Below are 18,134 nucleotides of genomic sequence, written 5' to 3' on the forward strand. Positions count from 1 at the left end.
TTAAAATATAAAGAAGTCCTATGAGTTTTGAGGTCCTTGAATGTCCCTTTTCATCTAGATTTGATCTCAATAATATTAAATCAGTTGTTTTTCACACTACACTAGAGTTATCTTGCTAGAAGCATCATCCAGTCATCTTGCTAGAAGCATAATCTTGCATGTGCTCCATGAAACTACTTAAAAAAAGAATGTATGTTCACTTTGTAAGTTTGATTGCAAGCTCAATAAAACTCCTCTGTGTAGGTATGCAAACTTAGTCAAGCATGTTGCTCATGTGGGCGATAAAGTGAGTGTGTCTAAAAGCAAGGTAAATTTTCTAAGACTTCTTTTACTATGGGAAAGACAAAAGGCTAATTCTATTTCATCATGGGGAGATTGACTTTTTGAAGCACAAGCATATTCAAAAAGTTATTTCTTAGAAAGGGGGCAATATTGACCTTTTACTTGAATGCAACAATGTGCAAATCAAATAGACATTGAGGTAGGCTGTGTATAGATCAAAATAAGTCGACTTTCATATCAAGCTTCCTTGAGGATCGAAGCATAAAGGTAGTGATCATGGTTTGAGAGAATATAAAAGTATGTTCAAAATAGTGACTTAAGAGAGCAGGTGGACACTATTATATTATTTCATAAACGTGCATTTAGGGTTCTAGGAGGATGTACTAAATCTAGAGTGCTATGACTTAAGCGTTATACTTGGCTTTGTCACATGCAAGTCATGGAAAAAGGGATTGTGTAGATCCAGGCTGTAAGTAGAGGTGCACCATTAATGTTATCATTGTCAAACCTTTACTAATTCTCATTGGGATCAGAGTTATGTATGCTAGAACAAGTGTGCCATCATGTAACTTTCTAGATCTTTTGCTTTAGTAGGTAAATGGCATTGGTTGTTTGTTGATAAGGTTGAATTATGTGGCTCTAGGTATGATTTTAAATGTATATATAATCCTTGGGAGAAAAGCGTTGAAATGCATTTGTATACCTATTTTCCTTGGAAGGAAGCGGTTGTGGAAATAAGAGTACTCGTGAATAGAGGCGCAAAAGAATCTAGAATCTCCACAAAGTTTGACTCGCCATAGAGATGCATGTCAAGAGGCACCTTCCTTTTTGAATAAAATGTTCAATTTTGTATAAAAAGGACCGTTACTTTGGTTGGGAACGCTTGCATGATGTGAGATTGAGGTGTGTTAATGCTTTTGGAAGGCAAAGGTGTTCCCTGTCCACCTCAATCAAAGGGGGAAAGCCAGTTTGCCGCAAGGGTTGGTTTACCTGTCACAAGCCCTTCGTAGTTTTCTAGTCCTCACTCCGCATAACCTAAGAAAGGGAGGTGATGATATATAGGAGACTCCTTTACAACTCTAGTGCATGCAAGCGGATGCGGGGCTAGGTCCTTGGCTTAGAGTATCTCCAGATCCAGCGCCACACAGGACGTGAATATCTGCACTCGCACGCAAGCCCATGCGTCGTAGATTGGTTACAGTATCCTCAGATCAACCGTCACAGACCGAGTGAATATTACCATCATCGGCCTTGCATGCAAGCCGGGGTAGGCATTATAGGGCACAATATTTTGAGACCATTCGCTAGCACATGTTTGCTGATGCGTTAACTTGGAGCTATGATATGCGGGGTAAGCTCCGACTCAGCTGAGTGTGACGAGGTGTAGATTTAAGTAATATCAAGGAGTTCAGTCAGACGTAAGCTCACTGAATCAAGCAGCACACGGGATCAATCAGGCAGCCTGAGGTAAATCTCACCGGCAGCTGCAGGGGTGATCAGCGGCAGCTTAAGCCGGTAATTATCTCCAAGCCACTCTGATAATCAGACAAGCCACAAAAGGATGATGAGGCAATCATACCCAGCATCAGCACTGATGACGATAGTAGGCGGAGCTGCTGCAGTGATAGCGGCGGCATGGCTAGGGCTGATGTGGCCGTGCGAGGGAGTGCTGGTGTCGGGCCCGAAGCCCGTACTGAAGTATCACGGAGGGCCGGTGCTATCGAGGAAGCCATATCTGGACGTGTACATAGTGTGGTACGGCAACTTCACGAAGCAGCAACGGAAGATAGTGACAGATTTCTTCGCGTCCATGAAGTCGCCGAAGGCGGGTGCCGGGGGAGCCGACGGAGCTCCGACAGTGGGACAGTGGTGGAGTACCATGAGCAGCTACAAGGACGCAAACGGATCGTCGATATCGCCCCGGATCCGGCTGTCCGGCCAGCTCACGGACCGCAACTCCTCGAGGGGCTCGCAGCTGTCCGGCAAGGACCTCAAGGCCATCGCCAAGGCGGCAGTGTCGGCGTTCGCGGCCGACGACCCCTTCGCCGTCTACCTCATCATCACGTCGGCGTCAACGTTGGTCGAGGACTTCTGTGAGAACCAGTGCGCGACACATTCCGTCGTGAAGATCGGCAGCCCGAAGCCGACGACGGTGCCGTTCGTGTGGGTCGGCAACCCGGCCACGCAGTGCCCGGGCCAGTGCGCCTGGCCGTTCGCCCTGCCGCAGTTCATGGACTACTCGTCGGCCGAGACGCCGCGGGGGCCGCCCAACGGCGACGTCGGCATGGACGGCATCGTCATCAACATCGCCACCATCCTGGCCGGCTGCGCGGCCAACCCGCACGGGAATGCCTACTACGAGGGCAGCCCGCAGGTGCCTCTGGAGGTGGGAACCATGTGCGCGGGCATCTTCGGCCCGGGCGCTTACCCCGGCGACCCCGGCAAACTCCGCATCGACCCCGCCACCAACGCCTCCTTCAACGCCGTCGGCATCAACAACCGCAAGTTCCTCCTCCCGGCCCTCTTCAACCGCGTTCTCGGTAAATGCACACCCCTAGCCTAACTATCCCTATCAGTCTCAGTCACTCCCTCGCCCTCTCACCCTCCCTCTCCCTCTCCGCCCCTACCCTAGGGGTTTCTTCTTCTTCCACCATCCTATCTATCGTCATCCCTTCCCAGCTATGGCTTCCCCACCATACCACCTAGTAATCAATTCGTCCTCCATATTTTCCCTCCCTTTGCCGCCCCTAACTAAGGGTCTCTTTACCCCAAGGTTGCTCATACCATCCTACCCTTCATCATCCATTTCCAACTATCGCTTCCTCATCATACCCATCATCATTCCTTCCCAACTATCGCTTCCCATCATACCACCTATTCTCCCTCCACACCCCTAACCTAAGGGTTTTTTTACCCCAAGGTTTCTCGTACCTTCCTACCTATCATCATCCAACCCTTATATGGCTTCCTCATCATGATACCACCTAAGCGTTTCCTCATCCATCATTTGCCACCCTCAAGCACCATCTCCCCTTACCGATTATGGTCTCCTCATACCATCCCTACATTTTCTCATCCATCACTCTCAAACTTCCAACATTTCACCCTTTTCGCTCACCCATTCCCCATACCATCCTAGCATTTTCACATCTGTCATCCTTGAACCTCCAACTCTTTTCCCCCCACATAGGGTTTCCTAACACAAGGTCTCCCACTACTATCCAACTATTTCCTTATCCATCATTCCCAATCCTCCATCAAAAATTGTCCCCAACTTGTGTGAAACCACTACATGATCCCCTCTTCATATCATCTGATCCCCTTTACCATCACAACACTTCCTCATCCCTCACTGTGGAACCTCCATGAGTTGTAGCTGACAAATTTTTGTGTGAACCACTAGGTACATGGTCTCCCTACTCCCCTTGTGCTCTCTCTTCATATCCTATCCATCCAATGCAAGAAGATCCAACTCGGAGAATATTCTTGATGTATAAATCAATTGTTTGTTCCATTGGCACTACCTTTGAATTTGCATGATGATTAGCTCTCTCAAGCTCAATTTATTTGTACTTTGACCTTGTATAATTGCAGTTCTTTTATCACCAACTAATAAAGATCAAGGTAGTAATAACGTTACAAATTCCTTTTGGTAATTATATTGGGTTGCAATTATCTCAACTTTCATCTTCACTCAAAATCTTCTTACATATGCCTTTTACTTTGTTGATTAGTTTTCTATCAAACTACACAAGTTGATAAGCATTAATGTGGTATTATACATGCATCTTGATGTGATGGCACTATAACATGTGTTAGCTATAAAACAATCAATGTGAAAATGCATAATAACTTTTTGTTTACCCATGTGAGGTCAAGTAGATAAGGGTACATGAAACTTGAATATCCACACTATGATCTTATTGTACAAATGAGTCCATAACACGAAATGCTCAAAACTAAATTATCAAGTCATGTGCAACCTTATTTCTCCTTTATAATCTTGGAGGGTTTTTTAAAAATAATAACATTACTTCATGGAACCCTTGTAAATGTAATTTCTAGGGCTTTCCCTAGTCAATTGTGCTAGCCTTATTTTCCTTTCATAGCTTTCAAAAGTCTAACACAAGACCCTTATCCTTCCTTATTCTCTATTTTATCTCACATAACTTTATGATTGTTTATTTTTTCACAAGATTACTAGAAAATAGACATTTGTTTGCCAATTGTTCATTCATACAAATCTAAATTGGCTCTATCTTGAACTTGAGTCTTGTTCATGATAAAGAGCTAGTTTGTTATTACTAAATCACTTTCTATGAAATTGATATTTCCTTGAGCCGCAGTCTCGACACTACATAAGGAAACCTTGGCATACTATTGATGATTGCGACCTGACACATTGTTTTTTGCATCACACTTTTACTAATGCTTATAATGATGCAAAAAGCATTGCTATTAGTGTTGATCACCAACATAGCAATGCTATACTGAGGCAACAAAAATGTAAAATGTTGTAGGAAATTCCATACAAACATATACACACTCTCCCTCACATAAAGAATGCAAAGAGAGAGAGAGAGAGAGAGAGAGAGAGAGAGAGAGAGAGAGAGAGAGAGAGAGAGAGAGAGAGAGAGAGAGAGAGAGAGAGAGAGAGAGAGAGAGAGAGAGAGAGCATAAGCATGAGAGTGAAGGAGCACTAGGGAGCACAAAGCAAGCAATGGTACCATCAAGCCTTAAGGTGGGTCCTATCTTCCTTCCTCCCCTTCTTTTTTTGGGTATCTTGTGTGTGGTAAGAGAGAGTGTGTGGGTGTGGGTGCGTGTTAAATATCAAATTGCTTTCAATATTTTGAACTATACATATGAAATATCATATACTGATTCAAACCACAAGGTCTAAGTTACTTAAGAAGAAAGTATGATAGATATATTGATTCAAACCACTAGTTAAGTTCATCTTTGATTGATGTTTGATAATATTTCAAAATGATACCAAGATTTACATTCTATTGGCTTTTGTTCTCCTTTCTCTTTCTCTTCCACTATTCTTCTTCTTCCTCTTCTTTTGTTTCCCTTTTTTTTTCTCTCTTCAACTATTACTTAGGGTTAACGAGTAGGTAGCTTCCTTGCTTCTTTGGTTGTAGTAGTACTCCAACATGCATTCATGCTCTTCAAATAAAAAAATGGGCTATCATCTCTTAAACACAATGACTTGATAGTCCAACACTCTCTCAATCTACAAATCCTCTTTTTATTGCAACATACTAAAGAAAACTATAGTGTCTCATGTGCAAACTATGGCAACCTACTAAAGCCTGCTGAGTGTTGAAATAATATGTTTTTTTGGGCAGTATGAGGATATGTTGTTCTTTAGGGTTTTGTAAATTTTTTGTTTGGTTTGTAAGGTCTGATTTAATTATGTTTTCTTCTATTTTGTTTCTGTTTTGGTAGTTGAGATGGTTGAATGAATGTTTTGAGAGATGGTTGAGGTTGTTAAAAGGTTTATAAAATATTAAATTGGTTTTGGTTTGGTTTTTATTGTTTTTCTATTGATCTTCTGTAAGGCTCTGTAGCTTCTGTAGTTCTGCTGTTCTGTTGCTCTGTTGCTCTGTGGTCTATTCTGTTAATTTCTGTTGAGTGTTATGTTGGATGTATGGATGTTTTGGGAAGTGTTTTTGTTTTAGGAAAGGATGAATGAAAGCTCTATTCAATCTAATTGAAGTGAAGAAGTAGCTGATGAAGATTCACAGAAGGTTACAGAAGAACAGTGACAGAAGCCAGATCTCACAGGACACTATGATGTCTCTGGTGCCTCTTCGCATCTGACATACCTTTCGGGAGGTGTATCCAGGACCAAGAGAGGATAATTGAGTGCCATTATTGAGTATTTTAGTGAGGCTATGATGTATTATTGAGAGAGTAAGAGTATGTGAGAGAGAGAAGTGAGAGAAACTCAGTTCTATGCCTAAAAACAATGTATCTACTCTGAGAGATAGAGAGAGAACTATGAAGACATTGAAGATGAATACTATGTGATTATTTCCATTAAAAAATGGTGTATTCTTTTTAGTTTCTTTTTATATTGATGAATTTTATGAAGAAATTGAAGATTATGGTTGATTTTATCAAATCAGTGGGAGAAATCTACTATGATGTTGCGTGAAGATTTGTTCTTTTCCTTGTTGTGATTCTCAAAAGAATGAAATAAAAGCTTGTTGATGTTACAAGATAGATTTTCTTGCAGTAGAAACCCCTTTTCCTGGGTGTTCTTCTTGGGACTCCATGTTTTTTGTGCATAGCTGGGGAAGCTTGCCATCAACAAGCATCAGAAGAGGCTGAAAATGAAAGAAATAGCATTACCAAGAAGAGGAAAATTTAATGGATGCTTGCAAAGTTCCTTCTTCCAATGAAGAGTTGGAGATTCTCATGATCAAAGTCACTTTCTACAAGAATTTCATCCCACAATGGTGGAAACATATTACCATCATGATGCAAGCTCTATGTGGTGGACTGTTTCCTCTTCCTATTGAAGCAGTAGAAACTTGCATCTTGGTGGCAAACTGTTTGGGAACAAACTGAAGAGCAGAAACGGAGAGAATGACCATCCATGAAAGATTTGGCATTCATTGAGAAGTTTCCAGACATCATCAAGTGGGAGATCGTGAAGAAGCTTTAGGAGTCGTGGTCAGTGGAGGTTTACCAAAACAAGAAAGAAAAGAGTTGGAATTTGTTTGTAGATGCTCAATAGTAAGATACATGGGATGTTTGGTGTTCTGACAATCTTTTGGTTCAATTAACAACCCACTGGAAGTTGGTAGACAGAGTGTTCTTTACAACATAATGTTGAAACCCTTAGAAGCTAGCATTATTATAATGATGGCACAACAACAATCTTAAAAAGAATGAGTTTTGATACTTTCAGAATGGAATATCTCCCCCTCTGCAGTGGTTTGAAAGTTGAATTCAGAGATGTTGAAAAGAAGGAAGTAGAAGAGATGTTGGCTAGAGAATCCTCAAGAGACTGAAGTCCCCCTCTGATTCTATGTGTTGAGTATAGACCAACTGGTTGGAGCCAACCCCCTGATGATGATGCAATCAAGAGGCAAGTGCTAGAACGAGTCCAGAGGTACATGAGAAGAGAGAAGGCAAGAATCAAGGCTTAGAATGAGCTTGCAGCAGAAGCCTCCTTTGACGCCCTAAAAGCACTATTCACAGAAGTCCCCATGGCGACTCAAGGTCCCCCTCCTATTCAGATTTGTCCTAGAAATATTGATGATATGCTAGCAAATGTAGTCCCATTGCCAATTTTTAAGGGAGAGTACAATGAAGACCCCGATCTTCATGTAGTAGAATTTATGGTAGCATGTGTGGCTAACAATGCCAGAAATCCTAAGCATTGGTTAGCGATATTCCTTGCCACTTTCAAAGGTGCGGCGTTTCAATGGTATGAGAGACAAGCTGCAGGAACTTTTGGTACATGGGACGACCTAGAGTTGGCATTCCTCACTAAACTTAGACGTGAAGGTTTTGAAGAGTGGATGCGAGAGGAGTTTATGAACCTAAGTTACCTAAGTTAGTCCTCTAGAGAAAGAGTAGAAGCTTATGTCTCGTGAATGGAATCCATCTTGAAGAGATGGACTAACCATCGTTTGGATGAAGGATGTCCAGAAAGGAGTGTTTCTCAGAGGCCTACAACCAGAAATTTGCAAGTTTGTGGAATTGAGAAGACCAGTTAATTTGCAAGCTGCAGTGGAAGGTGCAAGATTGTATGACAAAGTTGAAGCAAGGCTGTCAGTGACTCTAGGAAGAGGAGTTTTATCTCCTCCCATGCCAGGAATGGTATACCCATCAAATGCAGTCCCAAGGACAGTTCCCTACCCCTATTCCCAGATGCAAATAGTGCCGGCGTACAATGTACCTAATCCACATTGGCCGCAAACAACAATGCCTCAAATAATGGTTCAACCATAACATCAGTGGCCTCAAATAGTTCCTCCAATGGTGACTCAACAACAGTGGAACCCTACCAACTGGAATCAATAATCCCACGTCTCAACAGGAGCTCTGAATTAGAACCACAACAGAGGACCCTTTGGATCAACCCAACCTGTATATGCAATAATTACAGAAGCTTCCCAAAACCCTACTACAAGTACTCCAGGAAGTGAAAATCTGAAGGACTACTTATCCAGCTCAGTCGCAAGTATCAAGAAAGAGCTCATGGATGTGATTACAGAGCAGCTATAGACGCTGAAGGTGAATACCCCCAGTATATCCACTCCTGCGGGAGGTGGGAGAGATTTGATGCATTCTAATACATGATGCAGAAAATGCCATCAAGCAGGATATTTAGTCACTGAATCTACTTGAAAACCAACCATTCCTAGAGCCTTATATTCTTATTGTTTGTGGAAGAACCATACAAAGGATATCTGCTCTCTAAAAGAGATGCATGAATGATGATAGAAAGATGAAAATGCAAGATTCAACTTACTAGAATCTAAAATGACAATGCGGGACATTGGACCAAAGCCTAGGGAGTTTGGTCCTAATTTCGGTCTAAGGAGATTTTTTTCTCAAATTTACAGAGGATGATAGTCTGGTGGTGGCTAGAGATTAGAAGTGGAGTGTTATAAATGTGGAGAAAAGGGTCATATCTCACCGAATTGTCCAAACCCTAGAAGATTTGTGGATTAAAAGCCCTTATGAAGCCGATGCAAAGGAGAAGGCCATATTGCAAAAGATCGTCCAAGTCCAGCCCCTGTCAAATCTACTTCTGATACCCAACAGAAGACCCAAGAACCTGCTTTCAATTTGGTGGAATTGGAAGTGGCCGCAATAACGCGAGCAAAGAAAGGAGAACCCATAGTTCCAAAAGAGAACATTCCTTCTGCCAAGACTATGAAGTTCAACCTCCCTCGGGAAAAATAGAACAATGCAATTTAAAAATGCAAGTACAGAGCACCACAGAGCCACAGAGAGCTACAGAGATAGTTGTAGAGACAGGACCCGAGGTCCAGGAAATAGAGGATGCAGAAGTCCCTCCTCATGACAAAGAAGCACATATGCTTCTGCTCCTGGAAGAAAAAGGAAAGATAAAAGTGAGTGTGGCCCCATTTCCCAGTTGATTAGAAAAGCGTGGGGATCCTATCAAAGATAATGGCTTGGTCAAAGACCTAGACACCTTTAAACCAAACCTAACATTCCGACAGTTGCTGATCCTGTCCCCTAGTTGCCAAAAAAGATTCAAAATCATCTTGACAAGAAGACACGGCCTAAGAATTGCTTTCCTAACAATAATAAAGTCTAACAGAGCCTCAAAACCTATGAAGGAAGTGGAGGTGGCTAACGCCTTCTTAGATCCTGGAACCTCAGAGACTAGTGAGTGTATAGATAGAAGGATGCTTTATTTCAGATGCATTGATTGATGATGGCTCATCAGTAAATATAATGACGGATGAGACAATGAAGGATCTAGGTTTGCAAGGAATGCAACCTACCCAGTGGCTTATTAGATTGGCAGACCAAAGAAGAATTAAACCGTTGGGCATCCTCCGATATGTAAAAATAACCCTTGCAGGAAGAGACTATTAGTTGACATATTTGGTGATCAAACCAAATTATTATGGGACCTCATACCCTCTACTCTCGAGAAGACCTTGGCTTTTTGAAGCAAGAGCCAGGACGGATTGGTTCAAAGGCACCCTAACCCTAGGTAGAGGACCCAATAAAGTGGTGTTGAAATTGTATGGATTGCAAAAAGGCAATGGATCTATATCCATCGAAGTCATAATAGACTCTACTGAAGTAATAGATAGTACATCAGGAGATGAATAGGCTGTTAAATAGATCTTTCCCAAGAAAACAGAGGCACAGTCCCTAACCGTGGGCACTATAAGCCAACTACCGAAGGAAGAAAAGTCTTTGTCCATGGGAGAATACCTCCTGCCTCAACTTGAATTGACTTCTGAACTCACCTCTGACAACAAGATACATGGCAGTCATAGAGACAGAAGCAGAGATAGAGCCAGAACAGAGGCAGCAACAGAAGTAGATATAGAGGCGGGAGATCTATTCTTCTCCTACAGAGCCTCTACAGAAGCAGAGACAAAGCCTCCAGAGGAAGAGGATGAAAATGATGAGGAAGAAAACGAAGTAGGTTATGAAAGTGCAGATTAAGACGTTCCTCTGATAGTGGATGATCTTGTTGATGTCCCTACAGAGACCTCAAAGGTCGAAGATCTCGGCGTGTTGGATGGAATGACCATGGTTCCATTTGGGTTGACGAATGGACCACAAAGTATGCAAAATATGCATAAGAAATGGATTAAAGGTATAAAAATTAAGTTCACCAGTGGGTCCTGTCGCCCTGACCATTCATTCTGGAGAAAAAATGATGATGATGCCCCTTGTCCAACAGAAGCTAGAGCCATCAAAGCCACAGCTTATAGAAGGTCTGTGCTAGGTGACATTCCTGGATGCATCCTCTGAAGATGAATCCCTAAGTCTAGAAGAAATCACCACTCACATAGAAGCAAACAAAGCTCTGATACCCTTCCAGCAATCTCAATAGAAAAAGGAGTCATCTGTTCAGAAAGAGGACATTGGTTCTAGTGAAACATCAGACGATGACAATACTCCCTTGAAGGAGTCAGCAGACCTCTATCCAGAAGCAATCCGTGGGACATTTATCTGCGAAGTGGAAGGTGAAAGGCAAGTGACATTCTTGGATATTGACGGTACTGAACGTCACTTGAAAATGGGTCTCAATCTTCCAGAAGAAGAACTAGTGGTCATGCGAGACTTACTAATGGAGAACTTAGACGTGTTTGCTTGGTCATATAAAGATCTAAAGGGGATTGATCCCACAGTATGCCAACATCACATTGACTTAGAGCTTGATGCCAAACCTGTAAGGCAAAGACAACAACGTATGAATCCTAATTATTCTGCTCTGGTGAAGGCTGAATTATTGAAGCTCCTTGAAGCAGAGTTCATTTATCCCATGGCTAACAGTGAATGGGTTTCGCCCTTTGTGGTTGTACCCAAGAAGAACGGGAAACTTTGAATATGTGTGGACTTTCGAAAGCTGAACTTGAAGACGAAGAAGGATCATTTCTCTATCCCTTTCACAGACCAACTGTTGGACACAGTGGCAGGCCATGAGCTCTATTCCCTCTTGGATGGATTCAACAAGTATAACCAAGTCCAAATCATAGAAGAAGACCAATCCAAAAAAACCTTCACCACAGAATGGGGGATGTCGTTTGGGCTCTGTAATGCTCTTGTCACCTTCCAATGAGTAATGATGGCTGCCTTCCAGAATCATCTACATGATTTCATTGAGGTGTATCTCGATGACTTCTGTGTCTATAGCTTAATCCATGAGCATTGGGGACACCTAGAGCAATGTTTTGACAGATGCCGAGAGTATGGGATTTCTCTCAACCTCGACAAATGCGTCTTTGGCGTCTCATGAGGAGTTCTTATGGGCCATATTGTCTCTGCACAAGGGATTGCAACAGACCCGGTGAAGGTTGAGAAGATTGCCGCCTTGACAACACCAACAAACCTCAAGCAATTGAGAGGATTTCTTGGCTATGTGGGCTACTACAGAAGATTTATTGCACATTTTGCAACCAAGGCAGCTCCTCTACACAAGCTCCTAAGGAAAGATGCGGATTTCCTTTGGACTGATTGTTGTGAAGAAGCCTTTAATACCCTAAAAATGTGCGTCATCAAAGCACCCATCCTACAGCCTCCTGATTGGACAAAGAAGTTCCATGTGCATATAGATGCATGAGTTGAAGGGCTAGGTGCTATTTTATGTCAAAAGGGCCTCTCTAAATTAGATCAACCAATCTATTATGCAAGTTGGAAAGTAACTGACCGAGACTGGAACTACACAGTGACAGAGCTTGAGTGCTTAGCAATGGTGTTTGCACTGGAGAAGTTTCGACACTATCTATTGTCAACGCATTTCAAGTTCTACGTGGATCATGAAGCCTTGTTCTTCTTCCTGATGAATAAAGCAGATGTTAAAGGACGACTGGTGAGATGGTTGCTCCTGTTCTAGCAGTTCGATTTTGAAGTGGTCACTAAGCCTGGCCGTTCCCATGTCCTAGCGGATCATCTGTCACACGGATCCCTCAAACTGTAGAAGTGAAACACGATGATCCAGACCTTCCTGATGCTTCCTTGTTTCTAGTCAACATAGTTACTCCATGGTATGAAAACATAGCCAACCACCTGCAGTATCCTCTTGGCATCTCAAGCCGTGAGAAGAAGAAGCTTCTATTGGAATTAGCCCCCTACAGCTTGCTAGGCGATACACTGTACAAGAAAGGCAAAGATGAAGTATTGCAAAGATGTATTGCAGGAGTCGAAATCAGCATAGTATTGAAAGCATGCCATGATGAACCATGCGGTAGATACTTCACAGGAGAAGCAACAACCAGGAAGGCTCTGTTAGCGGGATACTGGTGGTTGACCCTCCACAAGGATGCATATGACTACATCAAGAGATGCGATGCTTGTCAATGAATGGAAAAACCCACCAAAACAAGTGCCATGCCATTGCAACCTATCCTTTCCCTAAAGCTGTTCGAGAAGTGGGAGATTGATTTCTGGGTCCCATTGATTCACCTAGTAGACGGAAGCAGAATAGATACATCTTGGTATGTGCGGATTATGTCACAAAGTGGTGTGAAGCTAAAGCTTTGAAGCAGGACGATGGTAACAACGTAGCCCTATTCATGTACGAGAATATTATCACTCGTTTTGGCAGTCCCCTTGAGCTGGTAAGTGACAGAGGTAGTCATTTCCTTAACAAAATCATGGAAGAGCTGTATAAGATCTACCATCGCAAGTCCACTCCTTACTATCCCAGAGCCAATGGTCCATACTGCACTTGGTTCAAAGAGAATGGGAAACAAGAGGGATGTGCCACTCAACCTCTTTGCTTGTAGGGCATAAACCCATTCCGGTCCCCTAAGATGGTATGGATCGGGTTCTAACTTAACAATACCTAAAGTCGAATGGTGATAAATCCTTGTGAAAAGACTCCCAATTCTCTGGGACCACCCAACCGCAGGACAAACCCATCGGGGATTCTGCCCACCCGCTTCCCTTGATAAATTTAGTTTTCTAATTAGGTCTTACCACATTTATGTGCAACATTTAAAATCAGCTTCATTAATTAAGCCTTTTAGGTCACAGGATTCATTCGAGTAATTTATAACACAGACACGATGTGGGAGCTTTCGCTCAACCGCCAAGACCCACGGACTGCTTATTGCTTCAAGCGTTTCAAGCGAGCTCTAATGGCTATCTCTCACCTAGCCGATGCGCCGTTGATCCTACGAGTGTAGTGAGCTTATCTTGATGCCAATGTGAGTAGCCTCCTCTCTTGCACACCTCGGTAGCTCCATGATTCTCGATGCTAGCTCAAGCATCCTCAAGCCTCCTCCATCTCCAAGCTCCATCCTCCATAGCCGTACGCACAAGAGAAGAGAAGAGAAGAGAAGAGAAGAGAAGAGAAGAGAAGAGAAGAGAAGAGAAGAGAAGAAGAGAAGAGGAGATGGTGAAGAGCTTCACCCTCTTGATCCCTCACTCCCACACACTCACTCCCTCACACTCTCACACTCCCTCTTTCAAGAGCACACACAAGCAAGAAGGAGAGAAGAAGAGAAGAAGATGAAGACTCCTTTTGCCACACACCAAAAGAATGAGCTTCTCATTCACTTTTCAACTTTATATACAAAACCCTAAATCCCTTTTGGGCGGTCATCCCCTTTTCCCCTTTCTTACATGGCCGGCCATAGCCGAGGCCCTTTTTCCCATTGTCCTTCTCTCTCCCTAGCTTCCTTTCCACCGCCCGTTTACACTTACAAATTGCACGGGTGAGAGCCTGGCACTCCTTGCATTAAACCATGATGCGCTTGCGCTCTTTTACAATAGTTTGACTTGCGCTTTTCCTTGTGCGCCTTTGTCTTCCGTTTCTCTTTGCCTTGGCCTTTGTCTTTGTCTTTTGTTTTAGCTTTCCAGAATTTCCATCGCCTGGCACTCTTTTACAAGATTTCAGGGTGTGCCTTTGTATTTTAAAATGCACCTTTTCCCTTTTGCATTTGCCTTGGACTTTTAAGGTTGCCCTTGCGCTTTTGGCCTTTCCTCCTCTTCTTTCTTTAGTCGAGCTACCTTTTTTCTGCCTTTTCCCTGCGTCTTTTTTATTTCCTTTTGCTTTCTTCGTGGTGGGGTTAACATTACCCCCCTCCTAGATGAGTGCCAGTCCCATGGCACTCATCGTCGTAGGTAGTAGGCGTTAGCATGCACCGAAGATGTGGGTGGTAAGGACGTCAGTGGTTGCCATGGCGGAGTGTTGGTAGTGGTGGGGAGGAAGGTTGTTGGGGGCACGTTAGTGGGTTAAGTGGTGGTAGGTGGTAGGGTAATGGGAGTTGGTGGTAGGTCTATTCTTTGGGGGGTTGCACTGATGGAGTACAAGTGGCAGTTTGGTGAGGATTCTGTACATGATGATTTGTGGCAGGCTTACCGGGTGATAAGGATAGGAATTCAGAGTTGAGTGTGGATGAAGAGCAAATGACACCTTCGTTGGATCTGCAATACCTGCAATTGAAAAACCTCTCATGTGGTCTCTCCCTAAGGGATAATGCTAGTCTTCTTTATCGTGCACAAGACATATTTTGATTAGTTTGGGAGACAGGTCGAACTCAAAGTAAGCCTAGAGTATTGTCCTGCACTTGAGGACCCAAACCGTGTATAGGTTATAGTGTGAATATTAAGTGAGTACACGTGCATATTTAGGTATTACTTAGTTAGAAGATTGTCAGCCTGGTTCCTTGTATAGAAATGGGTCAGTGAAGCAAGGGGCTAAGTTGATGGAAAAAATTGTCGATGAAGACGGGGAGTACACTTGAAGATTGCTTGAGACATCATTATGGTCTTGTCAAGGCAATGTAGCATAATTGAGCTCCTTGATGTCTTAGCTTTGGTAGCTAGTGGCTATTTGTAGTGCTTGAAAAGTATGGTGTAATTTTCCATTGTCTTTCATGCCTTGCTCACCACTGTTGATTGTAATGGCATTGAGATGGAGTGCAAAAGAATTGTGCAAGTGGTTCAGGGTAACAGGTCTAACCATAGGCGAGGTGAGCTCCAGGGGTATGTCCTGCCCTTGATGTGCCCTGAACAATTGTGGGGGATGTACAAAGGGCTAGGGGATTAGGGACGGAGCCAGCCGATCAAGGACACTGGACGCACCTCACTTAAGGACCCCTAGGTGTGGTGCTATGATCGTGGGTACTTCTTATTGCTCCGTGCTTTTTTTTAAAAGTACAACCACTGTAATATGCTGAGGCTATGAGCCTTTTTGGCTGGGAAATGTCAAGCTTAGAAGGTTCAGGAAATGGATATGACAATGATGATTGTGCCCGAGCCTCGTTGTTAGGGGAGCTGTTGTTGCAATATTGGTGCGATTGCGGGGACACCCGTCGTGAGCTCACTGTATCGCTTGGCCCAAGAAGAGAGTGGAGCCCATGACTATGCTTTGGTGCGTGCGACGTGGGTACTCGCAAGGGTGATTTTTCGCGTTCCACATCATGGTTGTGTTATGGTTTGTGTGCGGTTGGTGGTCTTGCGGTGGCCTGGCCGTTGGACACGTTTGCACAAAGACCTGTGTCATCCTGCATCCACTTGTCACTTCGTGAGAGTATATGCTTGCTTGCGTTAAGTACATCGAACAAATGCAATCATGTTAATATATAATTTTTCAGAATTCTATAATGTCTATTGGGATGCCTATTTCATTTCTTGTTAAGGTCGCATACAGTAAGGAGAGATAACAGAAATGTGTACAAGTGGGGATTTTGCCCCTTCACTCATCAAAAACAAAAAGTTATGGCATGCTGACTTGTCGAGCTACTTGTACATCATAGGGGTTTAGTCGATAGGTACGAGGCGGGGTGAGTCTCGTTGGCTAGGTGACTGGGGCAGTGCTAATGCGGGGTTCTCGTGAGGCTGGGCAGGTTACATGTCGGCCGAGACATGAATGGTATAGTCCCGGGCCATTACCGTTTCCAGAATGTCTTTAAACAATTCATTACATTCTTCCCTATCCCGGGCCGCCTTGTCACTTCATGAGCACCTGGTGCCCGAGCGTGCGTTGGGGGTCTGTGCAACTGGCGTTGCCACATGCTGCGCATTTCTTTGAGTCTCGACTTTCATGGCCTAGGGATTCTTCGGCCTTCGACCGGGATGGTATCGCTTAGGGCCTTGCTTCTTCGTGTACCTCTTGAGGGTGGGCACGTAGCGCACCAGTGGAGAGGCACGTGCCGCATGTTTCTGGCGTGTGCGAAGAGTGTCCTTGCACGCCAGCTGACCATGGTTCTCCATGTTTTTCTTCTGGAAACTTGCAAAATGCAATCCAAGAGCTAGGCTTTGATACGGGATAGGAGCGTTCCCATAGGAGGGACTTGGTCTGGGTTGTCAAACGTATGTGATTAGAAGAGGAAGTGCGGAACATGCTGGACTCTTATAGTGGTGTCCCTCTGGTTGCTGACTATGAGCAGGTCTTGACTCACGCCGAGTTGGATCGGTTGGTGGTTCTGCTTTTGGAAGGCTCCTCCTCGGAAGGATAGGCCGGGGAGGGGATCGTGTATAGAGAGAGAGAGATTGCGCCCTGCTTACGTCCTTAGGGATGTTGGATAGAGCTATCATGGTGGTAATGCGGAGCACATGCTCTTTGCCTGGAGGTGGGCATGATTTGGTGAACATGGAATTGGCCTAGCATAGCTTGGCAACCCCGATTTGTCTGTCTGCGCTTGTCTTTTATGGCTTGTGTGTGTTGATAATGTCTATACAAGGTGATACGAAAATCATTGGATATATATGTGTACATACATTTGTCCGAGCCCTTATCGCTTCATTAGGATAGAAACCAATGGTAGAACTCGGGATTGTACTGAAGCGTGGCACACGCATCTAGCACACGTGGTAGCTTACTTAATACTGATAAATATTTCGCCACATCGAGTAGCATGGAACCTTGTCCGAGTCTACTGGCAACATGTAACTCCTCCTCAGCAAGAACTTTATCAAACAGAGGGTTTTCTTGGCCTGGTTCGGCCAAGTCCTTGCCCCGAATGGCAGTCAGCACTCGAAGGGAAGTTGGTGCCACATAGGTTGGGTCTCTTTGGGATCGCCATTTGGCCAATCGCTCCTCAGAGACTATCATGATCTGAGCCCCTAGTTCAGCCATTGTAACACGGCCTTCACACCAACGTTGCTCAAATTGACTCTAGCCTGCTGACAGTCGCTTTAGTTGCTCTATGTCTATGAGATTCAGTCGGCATAGCACTTCATTGAATGTGACGGTTAAGTGCAGTTCGTCAGCTTCCTCGCCCGAGATGAGTCGCAAGCGTTCATGTAGGAGCCTGCTATAGTGCTTATCAAGGTGTTCCTGCTCTTCCCAAGATAAAGGGAAGGGAAAGTAATCTCCAAGCTGCTCCTTGGGGATTGTGCACATGTTCGCAAGGACGTAGACCCGTGCGAACACCTTGAGCTTAGCATCCAACTCAGTTAAGCATTCCACGACACTTCTATCTTCAACGAGGGTTTTCTCGGTTGCTATCTCATGCAAGGTTCTAGGAGTTTGCCTAGGTTTTAGCATAGCTGGGGGTTCAGGCTTATATGAGCAAGATTGGTCAACGCTAGGATTGCTCATGCTCTTGGGGTTTCCATGTATCCACTCTTGATTTGTCAATGCGAGTTCTATTGTCAGTGGATAAAGTGTTGCAAGCAGCCCACCATTGATGGTAACGACTGCTTTGATTTGTCGGAGT

The 18,134-nt window shown here is 43.9% G+C and overlaps 1 pseudogene; it reads left to right on the top strand.

The window, feature by feature from the left end:
- Nucleotides 1–1,226: 1,226 nt before the first annotated feature.
- LOC148026847 (protein EXORDIUM-like 1 pseudogene) lies at nt 1,227–3,906 on the top strand (annotated as a pseudogene).
- The last annotated feature ends 14,228 nt before the right edge of the window (nt 3,907–18,134 follow it).

This window comes from Lygodium microphyllum, chromosome 13 (genome assembly GCF_053477565.2).
Source record: "Lygodium microphyllum isolate KBCC chromosome 13, Lygodium_microphyllum_v1.1.10, whole genome shotgun sequence".
In the NCBI taxonomy this organism is placed as follows: Eukaryota; Viridiplantae; Streptophyta; class Polypodiopsida; order Schizaeales; family Lygodiaceae; genus Lygodium; species Lygodium microphyllum.